General features: G+C 44.8%; 1 non-coding gene across 1 annotated transcript; it reads right to left on the reverse strand.

Moving 5' to 3' along the window:
- Positions 1-1,929: 1,929 nt before the first annotated feature.
- On the reverse strand, positions 1,930-1,989 carry LOC147001667 (U7 small nuclear RNA). Its single transcript, XR_015044770.1, has one exon. It is a non-coding gene; the product is annotated as a U7 small nuclear RNA (small nuclear RNA).
- Positions 1,990-21,482: the final 19,493 nt, after the last annotated feature.

A 21,482-nucleotide genomic window follows, 5' to 3' on the forward strand; every position in this document is an offset into this window, starting at 1 on the left:
CTGAACTCAAATCCCAGCACCCCTATGATGGCTCACAACCATGTAACTCCAGTCCTGGAGTTGGTGTACAGCCATGCGCACAGGCCAAACACCCATACATGTAAAAGTAAGTTGAAAGGAGGCACAGCAGAGAGATGAGATGCAGGAGTGTGAGGTTAGCAAAGGGCTCTCCTACCAGCTGGCAGAGGTGGCGGGCAGTGGAGGGAGCAAAAGACACAGAGGAAGAGTCCATCCATCCTAGGCCTGTGACATGAGTGGCTTCGTGAGATGCCAGCATAGGGGCCCACCCTGCCTCACCCTGCTGTCCCTGCTGTCCTTGCGGTGCCTGCTGCGCCTGACACCAAGTACCGACTTGCTGTCAGTGTTAGGACCCACTGAGGTGGGCCAGGCTGGAGTTATTGCTTGCCTACCCTGTTGTCCCTTCTGGTTCTTTCCTGGTGCTAAGTGCTGAACAGCATATTCTGCTCTGCTGGCCAAGAACACCCCAGTGTCCATTTGGTCTGAGCAGACTTCAGCCCTGGCAGTTTGCAGTGGAGAGTGGAGACTACTGAGAACCTCTGTGCTGAACTGCTACAGACCTGGGGAGTTGACTCATTTTTGCTTCAAGAAAAAATTCCACTTTGTACCTGAGTAAAAGCAAGCACTGACACTTTGATGGGTTTTTAAAGGAGACTAAATACAGTCATGCAATTATCAGGGAATAAACAGGTTGTCAAAGCACATTTGCTGTTGTTCCTAGTCAGAAGGGATTTCAGGAGGCTGAGTGGAGCTGACTTTGCTCACTGACTTGGTCTTTCATGTGGGTAGATCAGCACTATGAATTGAAATGTAAATATCTGTTTTCTGATGGTCTTGGGCAATTCCCATGAAAGGGTCGTTCACACACACACCCCCAAAGGGATCACAACCCACAGGGGTGGAACCCTTTTGGTTTAACAGTGTGCTGAACATGTGCCTTCATAAACACTTTTACATAAGGGCTTGCCTAGAGCAGGTGAACTGGATGGAAGGCTTTGGTAAGAATCCTTCAGTCTGGTGAAGTGTGAAATTGTTCTGGCAAGAGCCTAGGTCAGTATGATAGAGAAGACTTGCTCAGATCTGAGACGTTAGTACAAGTGCCAGGTTTAGCAGGCTAGATTTAACGCTTGACCTTGTGGATAGTTTACACTCCCGTGGGGCTCTCACCAAGACAGGCAGCATTTGCCAGCATGACACCTGCAGGAGACATGGAACCCTGACAGGTGACTGGCTCTAGGGGCCTGTTTTAAAAGGACAGAAGTGGGGAAGGAGATGCCTCCTCAAACTTTTCTCAAAGATCTGAAACCAGAAGAAACATGTTTGCCAGGAACCAGCCACAGCTTGGAGAGGGGTTCTGAGAGAAAGGGTGTTTGGAAGGGCAGAAAACACATGACTCAAGTCAAATCATGGGTCCAAGCTATGGCCTAGGTTCTGCTGAGGTGGCTTTCAGATCTCTCTCTCTCTCTCTCTCTCTCTCTCTCTCTCTCTCTCTCTCTCTCTCTCTCTCTCTCTCTCTCTCTCTCTTTCTCCCCCTGTGTCTGTGTTCAACTCTGCTCTAGACTTTTTTTTTTGCTATTTAAAAAACTCTTGAGACAGCTCTCTACTAGTAAAAATTCTAAAAGCTGTCAGGATAGCTCATGGGTTTTCTGACCAAAGTCAGAAAAGCTGCTATAAAAAATTGTTGGATAGCCGGGTGGTGGTTGCATACACCTTTAATCCCAGCACTTGAGCACTTGGGAGGCAGAGGCAGGCGGATATGACCCGGCCTGATCTACAAAATGAGTTTCAGTGTCGACAGCCAGGGCTACATAGAGAAACCCTGTCTCGAAAAACCAAAAAAAAAAAAAAAAAAAAATGTTGGATCACCTGACCAAGTCAGAAATCCTGTTAGAACATTTCTAAAAGTAATTCTTGGGTTTTCTGATCAAAAATCAGAAAGCCAGAAAAATTCTAAAAGAGCTATGAAAAATTCTGAAAGAGCTGTGTTTGCTATCCATGGATTTCCCAACAGAAATCCTGTTAAGACAGAAAGAAAAAATTTCTTTTTTTTTTTAAATTTTTAATATTTTTTATTACATATTTTTCTCAATTACATTTCCAATGCTATCCCAAAAGTCCCCCATAGCGCCCCCCACTTCCCTACCCACCCATTCCCATTCTTTTGGCCCTGGCATTCCCCTATATTGGGGCATATAAAGTTTGCAAGTCCAATGGGCCTCTCTTTCCAGTGATGGCCTACTAGGCCATCTTTCGATACATATGCAGCTAGAGACAAGAGCTCCGGGGTACTGGTTAGTTCATCATGTTGTTCCAACTATAGGGTTGCAGATCCCTTTAGCTCCTTGGGTACTTTCTCTAGCTTCTCCATTGGGAGCCCTGTGATCCATCCAATAGCTGACTGTGATCATCCACTTCTGTGTTTGCTAGGCCCTGGCATAGTCTCACAAGAGACAGCTATATCAGGGTCCTTTCAGCAAAATCTTGCTAGTGTATGCAATGGTGTCCGCGTTTAGAAGCTGATTATGGGATGGATCCCTGGATACGGCAGTCTCTAGATGGTCCATCCTTTCATCACAGCTCCAAACTTTGTCTCTGTAACTCCTTCCATGGGTGTTTTGTTCCCGAGAAAATTTCTAAAAAAGAACTGCTATCATCTTTTGCTAGCTCATCTCATGAAGACCAAAAGCCCAGTTTTTTGATTTACATATCAATTTAGCTACTTATTCCAGGTTCCCTTTGATAACCCTAGGAGTAAGCACCCCTTGACCCCAGCCCCTTAATTCTTAGGAGACAGCAAGCACACATTTCCTATTAACATTGCAAAGTTGTTCAGAGATCTGCCCGCCTCTGTAAAGCACAGCAGATAACTACCTGGCCGGGACCCCGTCCTGAAGCCACCATTTCTATCACACCTGGGCCTGGTCTGCTTGTGTTCCAGGCTGACCTTGAACTCAGGAATCTGCCTGCTTTTGTATCTTGCTGACAAGCTGGCTCAGTGCAGCTACCTTTGTTCCTTTAGATTCATGAAGCTCCTCGTTCATACTGCATCCTTATTTTTTGCTTAGTTGAGAAATTATATATTTTTGAACTCATGCTTTTAGAGTTCTTTTCCACAGCCTTAAGGGAGATCCCAGCCTTTACCATTTCCCTGAGGCATTACCCACACCCTCGCCTCCTAGGCTCATACAGTCTCAGATTACCATGGAGTCATTAACATTAACAGAGAGGACATTCTTTGGAGGACTATGAAATGTGTACATTATTATACAAACAAGTCTTACACCCAGGGTAGCCATTGACACTTGGGGTCCTACACCTGCTGGCCCTGTCCCAGGGGCAGGAACCATGTTTTCTGGCCCCACCAAGGCCATGCTGGACAGAAGAAGGGGCTTTCTTTATCCGAATACATGAATCGTACACTTTATTGAAAACAACACGCCTGCAGTGGTGGCGCACAGCTTTAATCCCAGCACTCGGGAGGCAGAGGCAGGTGGATTTCTGAGTTCGAGGCCAGTCTGGTCTACAGAGTGAGTTCCAGGACAGCCAGGGCTACAAAGAAACCCTGTCTCAAAAAACAAAAACAAAAAACAAAAAAAAAAAAGAAAAGAAAGAAAAGAAAACAACAGATAAACTACCAGATTTGAGAAGCAAACAACTGTGTCCAATGCAGAGACTCCTTAAACCCTCAGAACTAACAGGAAAGAATTCCATAGCATGCTCTATATATTTAAGCATACACACCAAAGGGCAACATAAACCCCATTTGTCTCCCTTTTAAGGACCAGGTCTGATTTCAAAAAAAGGCCATAAGGCATCAGCTCCGGGAATGGACCATAAGTACCAAAAACTAGGTACTAAAACACCAGCTCTGGAACAGACCATAAAATCCAGAACAAGACCATAAAACCCCCTCCCAAAGTACAGCCTAGGGAGAACCACAGACATGGGGCAATGTCTCAACACGGTCGGTCCATCTGTGCTGGGCAGCCCTAGTTCATCACATGATTGAATGATCATGACATAGGAATGCAGACCACTGACCACCTGTGACCCCTAGCACCCACCAATGAAAATGTAGGCTATCTGATCCTTCCAGAGAGTTCCCCCAGTTCTCTGTAAGAAGGCCTGTGTGCCTTTGTCAGGGGTTGCCATTTTGGAGAATGTTTGACCCCCAATGCTGGATGTCTCTGCAGAATAAATGCTCTTTGTTTTTGCATATTATCTGAGTCCAGGATCTTCAGCAGGATCTTACATAAGGACACGTAAGAAGGAAGGTTTTGCTACTTGCCTGCTTGATCTCCCCTTGCCAGCAAGTCCATTCATTCACTGACATTATAGCCCACCCCTTCAAGATTCTAGCATATACTGAAGACCAGCTGAGACATCCAGCCTTGTGGACTGAACAACTACTGGTTCTTGGAGTTTCTGTTCATAGCCAGTCATTGTTGGATTAGCTGGACCACAGCCTGTAAGTCATTGTAATAAATCACCTTTCTCTGTCTCTCTCTCTCTCAATATGTATGTATACATACACATATAGGAAGAGAGTCTATTAGAATGACTTACAAGTAAGCTGGAGAGATGGCTCAGCAGTTAAGAGCCCTGACTGCTCTTCCAGAGTTCCTGAGTTTGATTCCCAGCAACCACATGGTGGCTCACAACCATCTGTAATGGGATCCAATGCATCGGTCATGGGATCCAATGACTTACAGGCCTTGGTATCTATATAAATGTAGATACAGATAGATATATCATATAGATAGATCTAGACATATAGACATATACATATAGACAGATGTATACAAAAGCCTATAAGTCATTTAATAAATACCCTTTCCATATATGTGGAAATAGATTAGATGTAGATACAGATTTAGATATAGATATGAGACAGATTCATTCTATAAGTTCTGCTCATCTAGAGAGCCTTGACTATTATAACCACCTTGGTAGGATAAGTCAATGGATATAGTAGTGGCACTAATATTTATGGGGATAACCAACTGTATCCTGATGAAAATTAAAACCACTCCACAGGAGGACAAACATGCCTCATACTTTAAAACTGTGAAAGAATCCATGGTTGGGAGCTCACAGGCCCGAAGGGTGAGGCTATCACTATTATTTTGCCTAATGGACATAGTATCAAACTGCCCTCTAAACCTGGACCTCTGTACCCAGATTAGTGCAGCTCAGTCTTCATCAGAGAAGATTCTTCCTGCAGTGGACTGCAGATAACACACAGAATCATGGCTGGTCAAAGTGTCAGTGGAGTGCCCAGCCACAAATGGACCTGCCCAAGACTGAGAGGACATCGAGCAAGATGGGGAGGAAAGACAGCAAGAGCCAGAGGTCAGTAGGACTGGAGCGAAATAGTGTCTTCTGAACATGTGCTCACAGAAGCTGTGGTTCTGTCACAAGTCCTGCACACAACCTAGTCAGTCAACGTTCTAGCAAGAAGGTGGGAAAGACTCACATGCTCCCACCCCTGACTGCGAAGCTAGTGACAGATGGCTTCTGGGGAAAGGTGAGTCAGTTTACTTTAAGGCTGTGGGCCCTGGTAGGTCAGCCACACTCCAGTGTATGGCCCTACACTCATGAGTATATGAGAAGCATAACTTGGACTCAGGTGGGTATTTTTTTAATAACTTTTTTTTTAAGATTTATTTATTTTAGGTAAGTACACTGTAGCTGTCTTCAGACACACCAGAAGAGGGCATCAGATCCCATTATAGATGGTTGTGAGCCACCATGTGGTTGCTGGGATTTGAACTCAGGACCTTTGGAAGAGCAGTCGGCGCTCTTAACCGCTGAGCCATCTCACCAACCCTCTCCAGCCCCTTTTAAATAAGTTTTAACACAAGGTCTCACTATGTAGCCCTGATTGACCTGGAACTCACAGAGGTTTGTCTGTCCGGCCCCATAAAGGCTGGGATAAAGATCTTGCACCATCACATCCAGATTAAAAAATAAATAAATTAGAGGACATGAAGCTAGGAGGGTGTGGGGAGGTGAGGGATAGATCTGAAGGGGGTGGGGAGAGTAGAAGGAGATAGTTACGGTTAAAATACATTGCTTTAGATTCTCTAAGAAGTAATTAAAATGCTGTTTTAAAAGGGGAAGAGGTTCTGATGGGCACATGGAGTAATGAACCATTATATACTGCTGATGGGAATGGAAGTTAATGTAGTCACTGTGGACACCAGAAGGTGGCTCCTCAGCATCAACAGATTGTGTGACACAGGTGTACCACTCCTAGAAGCTTACTCAAAGGACTCAACCACGCCCAAGTTGATGGTAGCCAACCGAGGTGTCCAGCAGCAGAGGAATGGGTGCAGAATGTGAGGTATACACACGATGGAATTTAATTCAGTCATAAAGAAGAATGGAATTATGTCCTCGGCAGGAATATGGAGATCACCATGTTAAGTGAGTTAATTCAATCTCTGAAAGGCAAATATTAGTGTTTCTTCTCTCTGTAGATTGTCAGTTTTATATAGATACATAATATATGTATAATGAAAGCAGATGTAAAGTTTCCTAGAATAACAAAGGAGATGAATGGAAAGGGGCACATAAGAGGCACATAAGAGGAGAGAAGGAAGGATGAGGTGTTGCACCAGGAAGCGTTCATGAACCCCCAAAAAACCACCAAGGAGCTAAATCCAATGCAATCGCATTAGGATCTCTTTCTTCAAACTTGAGTTTGGTATCCCCGCCCACCCTGACACAGCAAGAAGGTGGAGCCCTGAGCCTAGTTTTAGGCAAGCATTTACAGATGCAAGAAGGGGGTATCTAGCCTGGTACACATCTGCTGGGGGCCCATTATGGCCTTTAACATGTAAAGCATCTTTATCTTCTCCAAAGGAGTGAAAAATAGGTTGTTTATATATTTTAAACTATATTAAAGAATCTTATTTATTTACTTTTTTGTTTTTGTTTTTGTTTTTCGAGACAGGGTTTCTCTGTGTAGCCCTGGCTGTCCTGGAACTCACTCTGTAGACCAGGCTGGCCTCGAACTCAGAAATCCGCCTGCCTCTGCCTCCCGAGTGCTGGGATTAAAGGTGTGCGCCACCACGCCCGGCCTTTACTTACTTTTTAATTTACTGTATGTATATGGGCATTTTGCCTGCATGTGTATCTGTGCACCACTTGTGTCCCTGGTTCCTATGGAGGCCAGAAGATAGCTTTGGATCCCCTAGAACTACAGTTAGAAATAGTTGTGATCACCATATGGATATTGGGAAGCTAAGTCAGGTACTGTGGAAAAGAAGCCGGTGCTCTTGACTAATGAGTCATCTCTCTAACCCCTGGCTTTGTCATTACTGTTATTTTGAGTCACTCTCACATACCCCAGGTTGACTTCAAACTCCTCATCTCATGTGTCCAATCCCAAGCACTGGGATTACAGGCATGCCCTCATTCTGTGAACAATGCTGTGAAGCTTGGCACTGTTTAGTTTATTTTTTATGTTTTTCAAAGATTTATTTATTGTTATAAATAAGTACAGTGTAGCTGTCTTCAGACGTACCAGTGAAAGACCCACAACGTGAGGACTCCCCCACGTTCTGACTCAGGAGAGGCGACACCCCAAAATCACCCACAAGAAAAGATCTTGCTGCAAATTGCAAGAGGATTTTTATTCAAGAGCGCTCTAGGGCCCACGATCATACACCACGCAGGGGTAGAGGACCGTGGCGCCCCGAGTAGCTAAGTAAGGGGGTATTTAAAGGAAGAAACCACAACTCAAGGAGGTGGGGAGGGCGTTATTTGAAAATACTAAAAATACCAGTTAAGAGTCACAAGGAAGTGCAAAGTCACAAGTGTCAGGTTATCTCTCAAGACAGTTTCTAAGAGCCCCTAACAATCTAAGAGCCCCTAAAGATAGCACATTTGCATTGCAGGTTCCAGTAATGGTCAGGGTGCCATTCTTTGAATGAACACTCTTTGAACCCAGGAAGCGGGTGGGTGGAGGAAGGAATGTCGCTATCTGTTTTATGACCAGCACCTGGAGCACTAAGCCACAAAAGCCACACTCCCAAGCCTGGGCCCAAAAGCCTGGAATTTTGCTATACTTCTTCACCAGAAGAGGGTGTCAGATCTCATTATGGGTGGGTTGTGAGCACCATGTGGTTGCTGGGATTTGAACTCAGGACCTCTGGAAGAGCAGTCAGTGCTTGCTCCTACCCGCTAAGACAGCTTGCCAGCCCAGCACTTTTAATAATAATGTGGGCAACATATATCACTTGACATACTCCACCCTAATCTTAAGGTGCCATGAATCTTTACCCGTTTGCTACGTTCTCTGGTCGAGTCAACTGGACAAGCTTAAAAGAGGCTTAAAAGTCACTCATGAGGCAAAAGAGTTTTAAGGAAGCTCTCTAAGTCTAGCTTTTTCTACCCATACAGTAATTTTTCATTCCCGCGTTAGTCTAGTGTATGGATCCACGTGCTCTCTTTCAGTATTTTCTTATTATAAGTGCTTTTTAAAATTGAATTCTGACATGGCTAAAGCCTTCCACCAGTGTTCCAACAGTCCAAGGGCGTCCTTGACCAAGATCAAGGGCTTAGAATTCAGTAAGATTGTAAAAGCTAAGTCACTCCCTTACACAGGAATTTACCATCACTAAGGAAGAAGGAAGTTTCAGACCAAAGGAGAAACCAGAATAGATACTATAGCAGAGTTACACCCATACACACGTATTTACAATGGCCTAAGGGAAAGGTGGACTATACAAGAGACTAAAATAGGAACTATGGCAAGGACACGAAGCCCTTGACCCTGGCTTCTAAGATTAGTGAATCTTAGGTGGAGCCTTTGTTGATCCCAGCTGTTATCAATGAATTCTATCCCAGGTAGTTCCTGTTAGACCTTTTGTGTTTGCATTCCTCTGTTTTATGTAAGATTCCGGTTACCTCAATTGTACCTTGCGAATATGTCACCCAACTTCCTTATTGTCCTCTGCATTAAAAAGTCTGATGCTCGAGTTGTAAAATTACACTCAGATTCCACACAAACTCTCCTGTGTGTGTCTGTTTGTCACTCATCCACGCTTTGCCCACCCGCGGCGTTGAGAGACCCCGTTCCACGCAGACACAGGGACCCAGAGGGTCTGCGACACCCGTTCTGAATCACATCATATTCAAGATTATCATCTTGGAATGAACTCAAAACAGAAGCCAGCAACGATGCCCAATGTGGAGCACTGACCACTTACCCAAGGTAGCCGTGCCTCCTCCACCACACAGTGGTTGACAGGCCCTCAAGGGTATGAAAACATATCTATATGCATTTCCAACATCACCAACTCCAATATTCACAGTCTCATGCTGAGACCCTATAGCCTGACGGCTCTTCCTGGAACAAGGGCAAGGGTAGATAGATGGCTTGCCTGGGAGCTCAGAGGTCTGTGCTGTGTTGTGTCTGTTCCAGCCTGGTACTAGCAGTATGTTTGATGGTGTGGGGATGCTCCAAGATTTCTTGGCTTCCCAAAGTGCCACAGGAGGTAAAAATATTTTCCCTACCCCTGTCTGAGACTCTAGTGCCTGAACTGTCCTCTAACACCCATCCCAGGGCAGTGTGCAATAGTTAACTCACAGCAGTATCCCATACAGGCTGCATGTGGTGTCATGTGCCTTCAATTATAGCACGTGGGAGGGTGAGGCTGGCAGGTCTCTGTGAGATCGAAGCCATCGTGGTCTACATATTTGAGTTCCAGGCCAGCCAGGGCTACATAGGAACCCTGTCTTTAAAACAAACAAACAGACAAACAAACAAACAGAAAACCAAATCACTATCCCATCTCTGCCTCCCACCCCTTGGCCTCTTGGACCATCCTCTAGTCTGGGTAAGCTTTAGGTCTCATGTGTCTATCAGTGCTAAGAAGTGGGTTAGCCCCTCATGCCTTTCTGTGCTAAAGCAGTTTTTTGTCTGCTATAAACTGGGAGAGGTCATTTTGTAATGAAACAATTGAGCATTTGGTGCCCTCTCTGAATTATTGTGGGATCCTTCATGAGCCCAGAACCCAGGAAATAAATGAGAAGTGGACAGATCTCTGTATATAATGCTTGAAAATGTCATGGAGTTTGACTAGTTAATTTGGAGGAAATAAACAGTGTGTTTACCTACCTTAAATATTATCATTATTTAATTGACCTAAAATGTTATCTAGTTCAAATATTAACATGAGTTATCATAATCACTTCTCCTTTGAATGCAGTGCAAATTAAATATTTGTTAAATATTTATAAGCTCTCGTAATTCCTTCTGACATTAAGAAAAATCAGATTAGGAAATATCTTTATTGAGGTTTTTTTATTCTATTTTTTTTCTTTAAATGCATCAAGGATACAAAGGCACAGTAAAGCTGGCTGAGAAAAGCAAGAGATTGCTCAATTCTGGGATGGGATGTACCTGGGAAAGAATGCTGCTTTGTGAGTTTTTTTTCCTGACCTTTATCCTCCCTCTTCACCCCATCACCCCATCACTAGACAGGAGACCAAAAAACCAAGCCAAGCCAAGCCAAACCAAACCAAACCAAACCAAACCAAACCAAACCAAACCAATACAATACAATAATAAGGATAATGGGGAAAGAGAGAGGTAGAGAGCCTTAAATCTGATTTCTTTCTAGTTTCTTCTTTGAGTAAGTCTTCTTTGACAACTAACAATCTGCTCCAAAGGCAAAGGCAGGTGGATCCCACTGATTTTCATGGCAGCCTAACATACATACAGAATTCCAGATCAACCAGGGCTATAGTAAGACATTGTCGCAAAAGCAAACAAACAAAACCAGGTGAAATATGTTCCTTACAAAGCTAAGAATTATTATTTTTTTAAAGATTCATTTATTTATTATATGTAAGTACACTGTAGCTGTCTTCAGACACTCCAGAAGAGGGCATCAGATTTCGTTAAGGGTGGTTGTGAGCCACCATGTGGGATTTGAACTAGGAACCTTTGGAAGAGCTGTCTTCGCTCTTAACCACTGAGCCATCTCATCAGCCCCCAAGCTAAGAATTATTGAAGGTAGGTCATATAGTTATGCCAGTACTGAGTAGCATGTGTGGCTTCTAATAATGTTGGGTTTCCTCTTGCTGGCTTTCTGTCTTCAAGATAAGAGACTTTCAAAACAGAATCAGAAGGAAGTTTGAGCACCATCAGAATCTTGGAGGAAACAACGGAACAGGCAAGCTGTGAATTTGTGCACCTGCCAGGAGTAGAGAGCGAGCAAACTGTGTTTAAGTTAAAGATAAGTGTCTGTGAATGGCTGCGTGGACTGATAGTGCTCAGAGAGCCAGAACAAGCAGGCCTAGGATGCAGGCCCAAGTGATGGCTAGTCTTGATGGGATTTAGAATCACTATTGGAAACAAACTTTTGGACATGTATATCTGTGATGGAGTTGCTAGATTAGGCTGAAATCCTGGACCATATAAAACAGAAGAGACGAGATCTAAGCATTGGCATCCATGAATTTCTTCTTCCTGAAGATGACCAATGTTCCTATCACTGAGCCTCCAGCACCAAGATGTGCTGTGACCTTGAACTATGAGCTGAAATAAATTCTTCCTTCCTTATGTTGTCTTTGTTGTGTATTTTATCTCGGCAAGAAAAGTAAGAAAGCACTTAGTGTCTGGATAGGCAGACAGAACCAGAGCAAGAAAGAGGGCGGCACCCTCCGTGAACATGGGCAAGCTCAGGAGCAAAGCTCATGAAGCAAATGTCTCGATGGACCGTTTCCAGTTCTAGCCATGTGCATATTCAAGAATGCTTTCCTCCCCCTTAATAAACTATCTCCAGGGGCTGGAGAGATGGCTCAATGGGTAAGAGCACTGGCTGCTCTTCTGAAGGTCCTGAGTTCAAATCCCAGCAACCACATGGTAGCTCACAACCACCCGTAATGAGATCTGACGCCCTCTTCTGGTGTGTCTGAAGTCAGCTACAGTGAACTTATGTATAATAATAAATGAAGCTTTGGGCTGGAGCAAGCAGGGACTGAGCGAGCTGAGTTGACCAGAGCGAGCAGAGGTCCTAAAATTCAATCCCCAACAACCACATGAAGGCTCACAACCATCTGTACAGCTACAGTGTACTCACATACATAGAATCAATCAATAAATAAATATTAAAAAAAAAAAAAACTATCTCCATTTCTACCAATCCCATGGGTGTCTGATCCAGTCCCTTGTTCTGGGCTATGAGAATCTGTAGGTGTTGGTTGGTGGCTGCCACCTGGAGAGCTACTCTTTGTCCCAAGCAAAACCTGACTGTAGGCCCCTGACCCATCTTTAAAAAAAAAGATTCAATTCCTGTTTCTGTCTGTTGGCATTTCTGCTAACAGGCAACATGAGCTTCGGTGTTTCAGTCCATATGTGTGAGGCTCTGTTCATTATCAGTGAGTCCTGATCCCTGCCTGGACTGCAGTGAGGGCCAGTACAGTTCTGGGCTGGGAAATTCTAACCATCCTGCAGCGATTTCCCTGGAAGACGCCCAGCTCCAGGAGCCTAAGAATTGAACAAGCCTTGGTGTCAGGTTACAATGGTTTGTTCTCTGGCTTCATAGCACTTAGTGTTCTGTTCAGGTTTCATTTGTTTGCTTGTTTCTTTGTTTATTTGTTTTGCCCCACAATTCCTGGTTCATGGTCCTTTGGCCTGTTGTTTAAAGGTACCCTTCTGTTCACTTCTGTCTGGTCTATTTCAAAGTCTTATCTGTTAAATGCATGGCAGAGCTCCGTTCTTGGCAACAGGTCTTTGGAGCACGTCCTACCACATTGATCCGACTATGGTTGTCACCCTATGGATAGAAAACAAAAAGGTGTTTTCTCACAATACAGTCTGGCTACTGTATGTACTGGGTTGTGGGGGAAATGGGCACTAATGAATCTCTGGGACTTTATTTACAACTAGAGTTGTTTTACAAAGCACTGGGAAAACAGGGAGAGCTTTGCCTGCTGTTCATATCATGGGCTTCATCTTCTGACCTTGAGCTCCAAGAGATGCAGGTTTTCTTCCTCACTTCTACTGACACTGCACTCTGAATGAATTTAAATACGACACAGAAAGGCACCAGGGGACTGAGCCGTGTGTACAGAGATTTCTGTACGGTTTCCAGTCTTGACCCCATATGAAATATACATGTATTTGGTCAGCCTTGAGCTGGGCTATTTCAGGCATTAGAAAGATAAAGTTATCACTTAATCTGGAAATATATTCTTTTATAATGTTGAGACTAGATGTTCTAATATCTGATTTGGTATGCATGCATATTATAAAATTATCGAGATAAAATCAGTATCCGTTCGCAATGTGACCGGGCAAGAGGGGACAGTTCCCTGCATCTTCTATCCATGCTGAGGTCATTTCAGGTTTAACTAGAATCTGATCTCCTTGATGGAGAATCCCATGGAAAATTACCCAACTCTGTTCTAGAAACCCATGATCAGGATGTCCTAGCTAATTTATCTTAGCTGCTGTTAAAACTGCTTGTTTGTTTCTTAGCTGCCTGTGTGTGCAGAACCCCTTTGGCTGGCTTAGTTAGGGTTTCTATTGCTGTCATGAAACACCAAGACCAAAAAACAAGTTGAGGAGGAGAGGGTTTATTCAACTTACACGTCCAGAGCATCGTCGAAGGAACAGGAATCCAGATTATATTTCTTATAATCAAACTGCAGGGATCTGTAATCAGAAGCTAATGCAGAGGCCATGGAGGGTGCTGCTTACTGGATTGCTTCCCGTGGCTTGCTCAGCCTGCTTTCTTATAGAACCTAGCACCATCAGCTCAGGGATGGCACCACCCACAATGGGTTAGTCCTTCCTGCACTGATCACTAATTGAGAAAATGCCCTACAGCTGGATCTCATGGAGGCATTTCCTCAACTGAGGCTCCTTTTTCTCCGATGACTGGCTTGTGTCACATTGACACAAACCAGCCAGTACTCTGCTTATCTGAGCTTCTGTTAAAACTGCTTGCTTCAAACTGCTTACTCTTCAAAGTCCCCTCTGCAGCTGCTGAGCCAGATGCCTCAACAAGATTTCTGCCCTTAAACTCCATTATCTGGACACTTGGGGCCACACCCAGGTTCCCAAACACTTGGGTGTGGTCCCAGATGGCTGGAATAAAGACTTGCAATTGTTCATACACTGAGTGGTCATCTCTGTTGAGCTCCCCTTTATCACAAGAAACTAAGCAAAACTTCTATGATGTCCCAGATTATTCAAACTGACCCAGGAAGTAGAGAATCTAAGTATGGCTATAGCAGGAAAGGTCCCCTCTCTCCACTGGAGCTCACTGATTGGCTACACCGGCTGGGCCCACCTTTCCAGTGGATGACAGTGATTCCGAGGCTGGGATAACGGTGCACACTGTCCTGTGAGCTATTTATGTGGGCGTTGGAGAGCCAGGCTCCGGTTCTTGTGCCTGCTCAGGAAGCACTTTGCCCACTGAGCCATTTCCTGGTATCATTCAGCTGCCTTTCTATATACTAGCAATGAACAATCTGAAAAGAACATTAAAAAAAACAAACCTGTTCACAAGAGTATTGAAAAAAGCCGGGCGTGGTGGCGCACGCCTTTAATCCCAGCACTCGGGAGGCAGAGGCAGGCGGATTTCTGAGTTCGAGGCCAGCCTGGTCTACAAAGTGAGTGCCAGGACAGCCAGGGCTACACAGAGAAACCCTGTCTCAAAAAACCAAAAAAAAAAAAAAAAAGAGTATTGAAAAAGAATGAAAATATTAAAGAGTGCATTTAACAAAAGAATGTTTACAAGAAAGCTACAATTAAAACCATCTAAATTTCCATCTATAAACCTAAACTGATGTGCATATTAAAATCCAACTACCCCATTTCCACCTTTCTCCTTATCTTGTCTTCCCCATTTCCAGTATTCATTCTCCTATTATCTAGCCAACATTTCTTTTGTTTCCTTATTACAAAACCCCATTATCTGTCTATCTGTATTACATATACAGAGAGAAAACTGTAGCTTATAGTCTTGCTGTGTGTGTTTCTCTCACTTGACTTGCTATGGGATGGTGGGTTCCATCCATTTGGCAGCAAATAAGAGGACTGGTTTCCTTTACAGCTGAACACTGTACTTGTGCTTTCACAAGCTAGCGCTCAGCTGGACACACTCCACACGCACAGTTGAACACAGCCCACAAAGTCAAAAGTATTGACTGACCCTCTTCTAACCTAAACAATCTCACTGAGGAGGTTAAAAGGGGAAAGAGCCTGGAAGTTTGTCAGCTGACACCTATCACTGGGAGAGTTCTGACCCTTATAAAGCCTGGACACGTGGCCTTCTTCCTGATGATTGCAGCTCAAAGGGAAGAAAGGCATCCCCCTCCCCCCGTTGTAGGTTTACTGAGCACTTGCAACTTTAAAATTTCTTCTTCTTCTTCTTTTTTTTTTTTTTTGTTTTTTTTTTTGTTTTTTTTTTTTTTTGTTTTTTCAAGACAGGGTTTCTCTGTGTAGTCCTGGATGTCCTGGAACTCAGTCTGTAGACCAGGCTGGCCTTGAACTCAGAAATCCACCTGCCTCTGCCTCCCAAGTGCTGGGATTAAAGGTGTGTGCCACCACCGCCCAACGCAACTTTAAAATTTCTAAATAAATGTTCTGAAACAAAACGGCTGAGATACCTCTTATACATGTCCTGCGCCTGGAATTACAGATGGTTGGCACATACTCATTATCATATTTTATAATGACCAATACCGTCAAGCCACAGGAGCTGATGTCCTCTTCTGACCTCCACAGGCACCAGGCATGCACGTGGTACACAGACACACATGCAGTCAAACACTCATACATGTAAAAATACATAAATATATAAATCTAAGAGATTTTAAAAAAATATTCTATTCATGTTTCTGAAGGTTGGCATTTCTGTTGCGTTTGAGCTTGCTGTTATGATGGGGGGGGAACACACTATGGAACAAACTGCTTAACCTCATGCCAGTGGGAAGGATAAGTGGAGAAGAGGTGGGTATAGAAGAGAGGAGAGAGTTCCAATATCACCTTCAAAGAGATACTTTTTTTCAAAGGGATACTGTAAGGAGCCGCCTTCACATTCGCCATTATAAGATGGCGCTGATGGCACTGACACCCGTGTTCTAAGTAGTAAACAAGCAAGCTGCGCATGTGCCAGGGTAGCTTTCCACGCCATGTGCTCTGCCTTTCCCGTGACGACAACTCCGGCCGATGGGCTGCAGCCAATCAGGGAACGACACGTCCGAGGCGGAGGACAGTCCTCCATAAAAGGGACGGTTTCCGCCATTCTCTCTCTCTCTCTCTGGCTCCCTCTCTGGCTCTCTTCGCCACTGGCTCCTGATGGGGTAAGCAATAAAGCTTGTGCTGCAGAAGATTCCGGTTGCCCTGAGCGTGTTCTTACCAGGGGACACAAAAGCTCGCAATAGGATACTTTTGTTTTTGTTTTTGTGTTTTTGAGACAGGGTTTCTCTGTTCCTCATGGACTGAGGACAGGTATTCAACACATGGGCTTTGTAGGACATTTAAAATCCAAAAGTATAGCAATATACTGTTTTAGCAGAAGGGTTATATCGAATCGAAGTAAAAATTTAAAATAGCAAGTTGGATCTGGAGCAAGTGGTATAGAACCTACCTACCAGGCCAGGCATAAGGGATGCCCTATCATTAGTCTCCAGCACACCCAAAGAAAGGAAGGCACTTGGACTCCTTCTTTAACAACCCCTTGTCTTAAGGTGCTTTCTACTGCTGTGAGAAAGAACCATGACTGTGCTGGTTTGAACGAGAATGGGCCTCATGGGCTCCTACATTTGAAGACTTCCTCTGTAGCAGTTGCCATTTCTAGTTTCCTCCCTCTCTCCTTTGTGCCTGTGGACCACAATGCACACTCCTAGTGACCGTTCCAGTACCAAGCCTGCCTCCTTGTTACCATGTTCCCTGTCATGGTATCACATGAACTCATCCCCGGAAGATGTAAGCCTATAATAAACTTTTTCTTCCATGAATTGCTTTGGTCATGGTGTCTTAGGATAGGAAGATAAAAGTAACTGAGATAGCCCTATATACAATATATACCCTCTATATACATATTTACATATATATTATATGCAATATGTCCTCTATACTAGAAAATATTAGCAATCTTTCCCATTAGGACAGGATCTGAAGTAGAGAGAAACCTATATAAATAACCTTGTTAAGCCAGCCCTGTGATCCCCACCGCTTCTCCACAGAAGGAGCCACCCCACCCCTCAGCATGTATGTAGACCTTGCTTCTTTGACTCTTCATTCCTTGACCTATAAACCCATGCCATATAAACTTATTTTAGTAAATATATGTGTAATTCATATTTACTATTTACCTTGTGTTGATTTAATTACTAGGCCCAGATTAAAAACCCTAAGCTAACAATAGTAAAAATTTGCTTTCTCTCTAGCCTTGCAGAGACTTGAAGTGCCGGGGTGGGGAGATACCCAAGGGAGCCCCCATCTGCTCAGAGGAGAAGGGGGGAGGGGGAGGGATTGTGGGAGGGGGATACTGGGAGGAAGGCAATGAGCTTGATATAAAGTGAATAAGTAAAAATTAATTAATTAAAAATTGCTTTCTGTACAGCCATTTATCAGACACTGAGCTAAATATGTTAGACATATTTCCCCTTATTTTTCATGTCAATCCTTAGAGGTGGGGAATCAATGTCTCTGTTTCATAAACAGACAAAGAACCAGAAATGTTTAAGGAATTTCCCCAAGTTCACACAGCTGTTCAAGGAAGGATTTCGATGGGAGCCCTTGTCTGCCCCAGCTTCTCCATGCACCTGGGCTGTACCAATGCTACATTCTTGCTACCCCAAATCACAGGTTGAAATCTTAACTCTTCATGTAAGGCTATTAAAAGAGGAAATTCCAGGAGGAAGTTTGGTCGTTGGTGTAGAACCACCATACTCTACCATGTGAGGATGTCACCAAAGACACAGCCCCATGGCACCTGGGAGAGGGCCCTCACAAGGACACAACCACAATGGCACACTGATCTCGGACATGCAGCCCCTCAGTCTGTGAAGGATTCATTTTAGCTATCGTCTGCGCACCTCCAGTCTACGGCCCGTGCTATGCCAGCCCTAACGGAGGGCACGGATCACACCAAGGGAGACACACAGGAGGATCACACCAAGGGAGACACACAGGAGGAGTAAGGTCGGTGTCTTCAGACTAAGGATTGTCCCCCCCCCCCTTAAGATCTTCATGTAACGTTTACAACATTTAAATTAGATTTTGCCTGATGTATAAAATCATAAAATTGTACATACTAACAGGGAACCATGTGAAGTGTTTTTTTTTTTTGTTGTTTTTTTTTTTTTTTTTTTTTTTTAAGATTTCTTTATTATTACATCTAAGTACACTGTAGCTGTCTTCATTAGCACCAGAAGAGGGCATCAGATCTCATTTCGGATGGTTGTGAGCCACCATGTGGTTGCTGGGATTTGAACTGAGGACCTTCAGAAGAGCAGTTGATGCTCTTAACCACTGAGCCATCTCTCCAACCCCCCATGCGAAGTTTTAACATGTTTATGTTGTTGAAGTGATTCATCTTCCTGTCTTCTTCAGTACTGGGATTTTGAGTGTGTGTCATCATGCCCATTGTGTGTGTGTGTGTGTGTGTGTGTGTGTGTGTGTGTGTGTGTGTGTGTGTTAGGCACATACATAAATGTGGAGACATTGTGTGACACTATCTCTGGGGATATATGAACACACACCTACTCATCCCACATAAGGAATCAAGGACAGACAATATCACCCAAAGGCAGCCATGGCAAAGCTAAGAGTTTAGTGGACTAGTTATGTGAGAATGGGTCAGGGGTTAGTTACAGAAACAGGGATGGCTCAGAGGCAGTGAGCGGTACTACAGGAAAGCCCGTCCATCCAAGCAGGGATGCATCTCCAGCCACAGCCCTGAAACTCTTTACAGGACTTACAGACTGATCAGCAGGTGACAGGCCAGTGGCTCCACCAACAGTTGTCAATGGCTTCTATAACCTCAAGAGTGGAGGTGGGGCGGGCAAGTGAGTCTTGTCAAGGTTTTAGCTTCCTGAGTTGTTCAAGTTCAAATACTTTCTGATTCTCATGAGCCTCCCATCTGGTTCCTTAAGTGAATGTTTCAGTTGGGAGGAAACTGCTATGTATGGAGAGGCCAGATAGCAACCTCACTTGTTCCTCAGATGCCATCCCCACTGTTTTTGGAGACAGGGCCTGTCACTGGTCTGGGGCTCACCAAGACTTGACTTGCTGACCTGTAGGCCCATAGGACCAAAGGCCCATAGGCCCGGGGATCCGCCTGTTTCAGCACCACTAGTGCTGGGATTGCAAGCCTGTCCCATCATGCATAGCCTTTTGATGTTAGGTTGTCATGGTTGCAGCCGAGCACTGTATGACAGAGCTAGTTCCTCAGCCTTTATATAGGGTCTGGTTTCGGGTAGTGCTGGAGATGAAACCCAGGGCTTCTCACATGCTAGGCCAGGCTTCTACTAAGTGAGCTACACCCAGCCCCAAGGTTCACCCTTTTCTGGCTGCTTGTTTCCTTGTGTATACATCAGCTATGGACACAGGGTGCGCTCCATCACGTGGTGACTGTGAACAGCGCTGCAGTGAACTTTCAGGAGTGCAGATGGCTTCTGAGTGGGATTGCTGGGTTATAAATTACTTCAAGTTTTTAATCATTCAAGGGCACTCCATGCTCTTTCCTATGCAGGAAGCCACTGTTGAACAGAGAAAGGAAGACCTTGAGGAAACAGAGAAAAGACACTCAGGAGAATGAGATAGTTTGAGAGATTTGAGCATGTGGCTTGTCAAAAGACAGCTAGGCTGTGGGCATGACTCATCCACACCATGGAAAATGGCTCCATGTACTTTCTCATCCTGGACCCTAAGGCCAGCACCTCCTGGGCCTCAGCTCCCTGGCCAGCCAGGCTGACCTGGAGTCTAACCTTAAGCCTCAGCACTTGGCTGCTGTGAGTTCCATTCCTGAGCCCTCATTTCTTTGTCTATGAGCCAGGAAAGAACATGAGGGGTGCCTAGCGGTCTGCCAGTGCAGGATGAAGGCTCACAGGAAAAGCTCTTTCTGTCTGCTCTCTCCCATCAAGGGCAACAGCATGTCAAAGGTGAGGAATACACCCCAAACTGGTCAGGAGGCCCCAGTGCCTAGAAAACCCCAGTGATAAGCACAGAATTAAGGTAAAAGCTTACTGTGCGAGAGACTTATAAAGCAAGAGAAATTATAAGTTCCTGTTCAGCCCTCAGCAAATACCCAATATGTTCTTGGAACAGTATTATTCCAAGAACACCCATGAGTGGTCATCCTCACCTGTATAAATAGGAAGGCAGCACTCATGCTTGCAAGGACTTTGCTGGAGGTACCTGCCTGTAAGGAGTCCTGCTTTGTCACCATGGTAGGTGACTGATTTCATACATAGGGCTCCTTTCTGTCTTTAGTTGAGAATGGGTCTTTTTTTTTTAAAGTATCTTTTCTATAAGCCAGAATCAGGGAAAGAATGGGGCTTCCCACAGGAGGGCTGGCGGAGGGAAGCAGGAGCTGGGGAAGAGGCCTCAGGAAGGGACCCTGGCCTCACCTCAGGACAAGTGTACTCTGTGAAACCCTCCTCGGACAGAGCTAGGGTCGAGGAGGTGGGCGGTGCCCTACCTGTCTCCACTCAGCCCTCTCCTCTCACCCCCTCCCATGAGGCCTCAGAGTGAAGTCAGGTAGCTGCAATAGCCCTTCCCTGACTAAGATTCTAAAGACCCCTGACCCTCAGCTATGGAGAGCAGGGTTCGCTTTCCAGAAACAGCTACTTAACAAAAGGGACACAATTCAGGAGACACTGCCAGTCTGCTTTACCCCGAACTAGTCAGTAAGGAAACTGCCTGGAAAGGCCCAGCGAAAGCTAGTTTCCTTTACTCTCCTGTGCCTGCGCGCATCAGGGATGCACAGCTACTGTCTGCAGCAAGGAAGGCAGGGCAGAATAGAATGCAGGGAAGAGAGGGGACTTTGCAGCCTCCTCCTCAGGAGTGGTCCTTAGACTAGGGTCTCAGCATCACCTGTGAGCTTTGATCATATGGCTGAAGACCCACTGAAGTAGATTCTTCAAGCGTGTTCTTTGTTAAGGTCTCCCCGAGTTCATGTGCTCATGAAAGCAGCATCGGGCGGGCAGTCATGGCTCCTGAGGAGCTTACAGAGGAAGGCAGGAGACATAATGGTCCTGTGCCAAGGAACTTGATACTGCGGCATTTGAAGTGCCCACCCTGGGAGGAGAAACAGAGACAGACAGACAGACAGACACACACAAAGAGAGAGAGAGAGAGAGAGAGAGAGAGAGAGATTTGTGCCATTGGCAGATAGGAAGATAATTAAAGAAAGCATAATTTGCTCTACTCTGTCATGATGTCTGGATTCCACCCCACACTGTCTCAGTCTTGTGTGTGTGCCTAG

Source organism: Mus caroli, unplaced genomic scaffold (assembly GCF_978045245.1).
Source record: "Mus caroli unplaced genomic scaffold, Mus_caroli_1 scaffold_12, whole genome shotgun sequence".
NCBI classification, from domain to species: domain Eukaryota; kingdom Metazoa; phylum Chordata; class Mammalia; order Rodentia; family Muridae; genus Mus; species Mus caroli.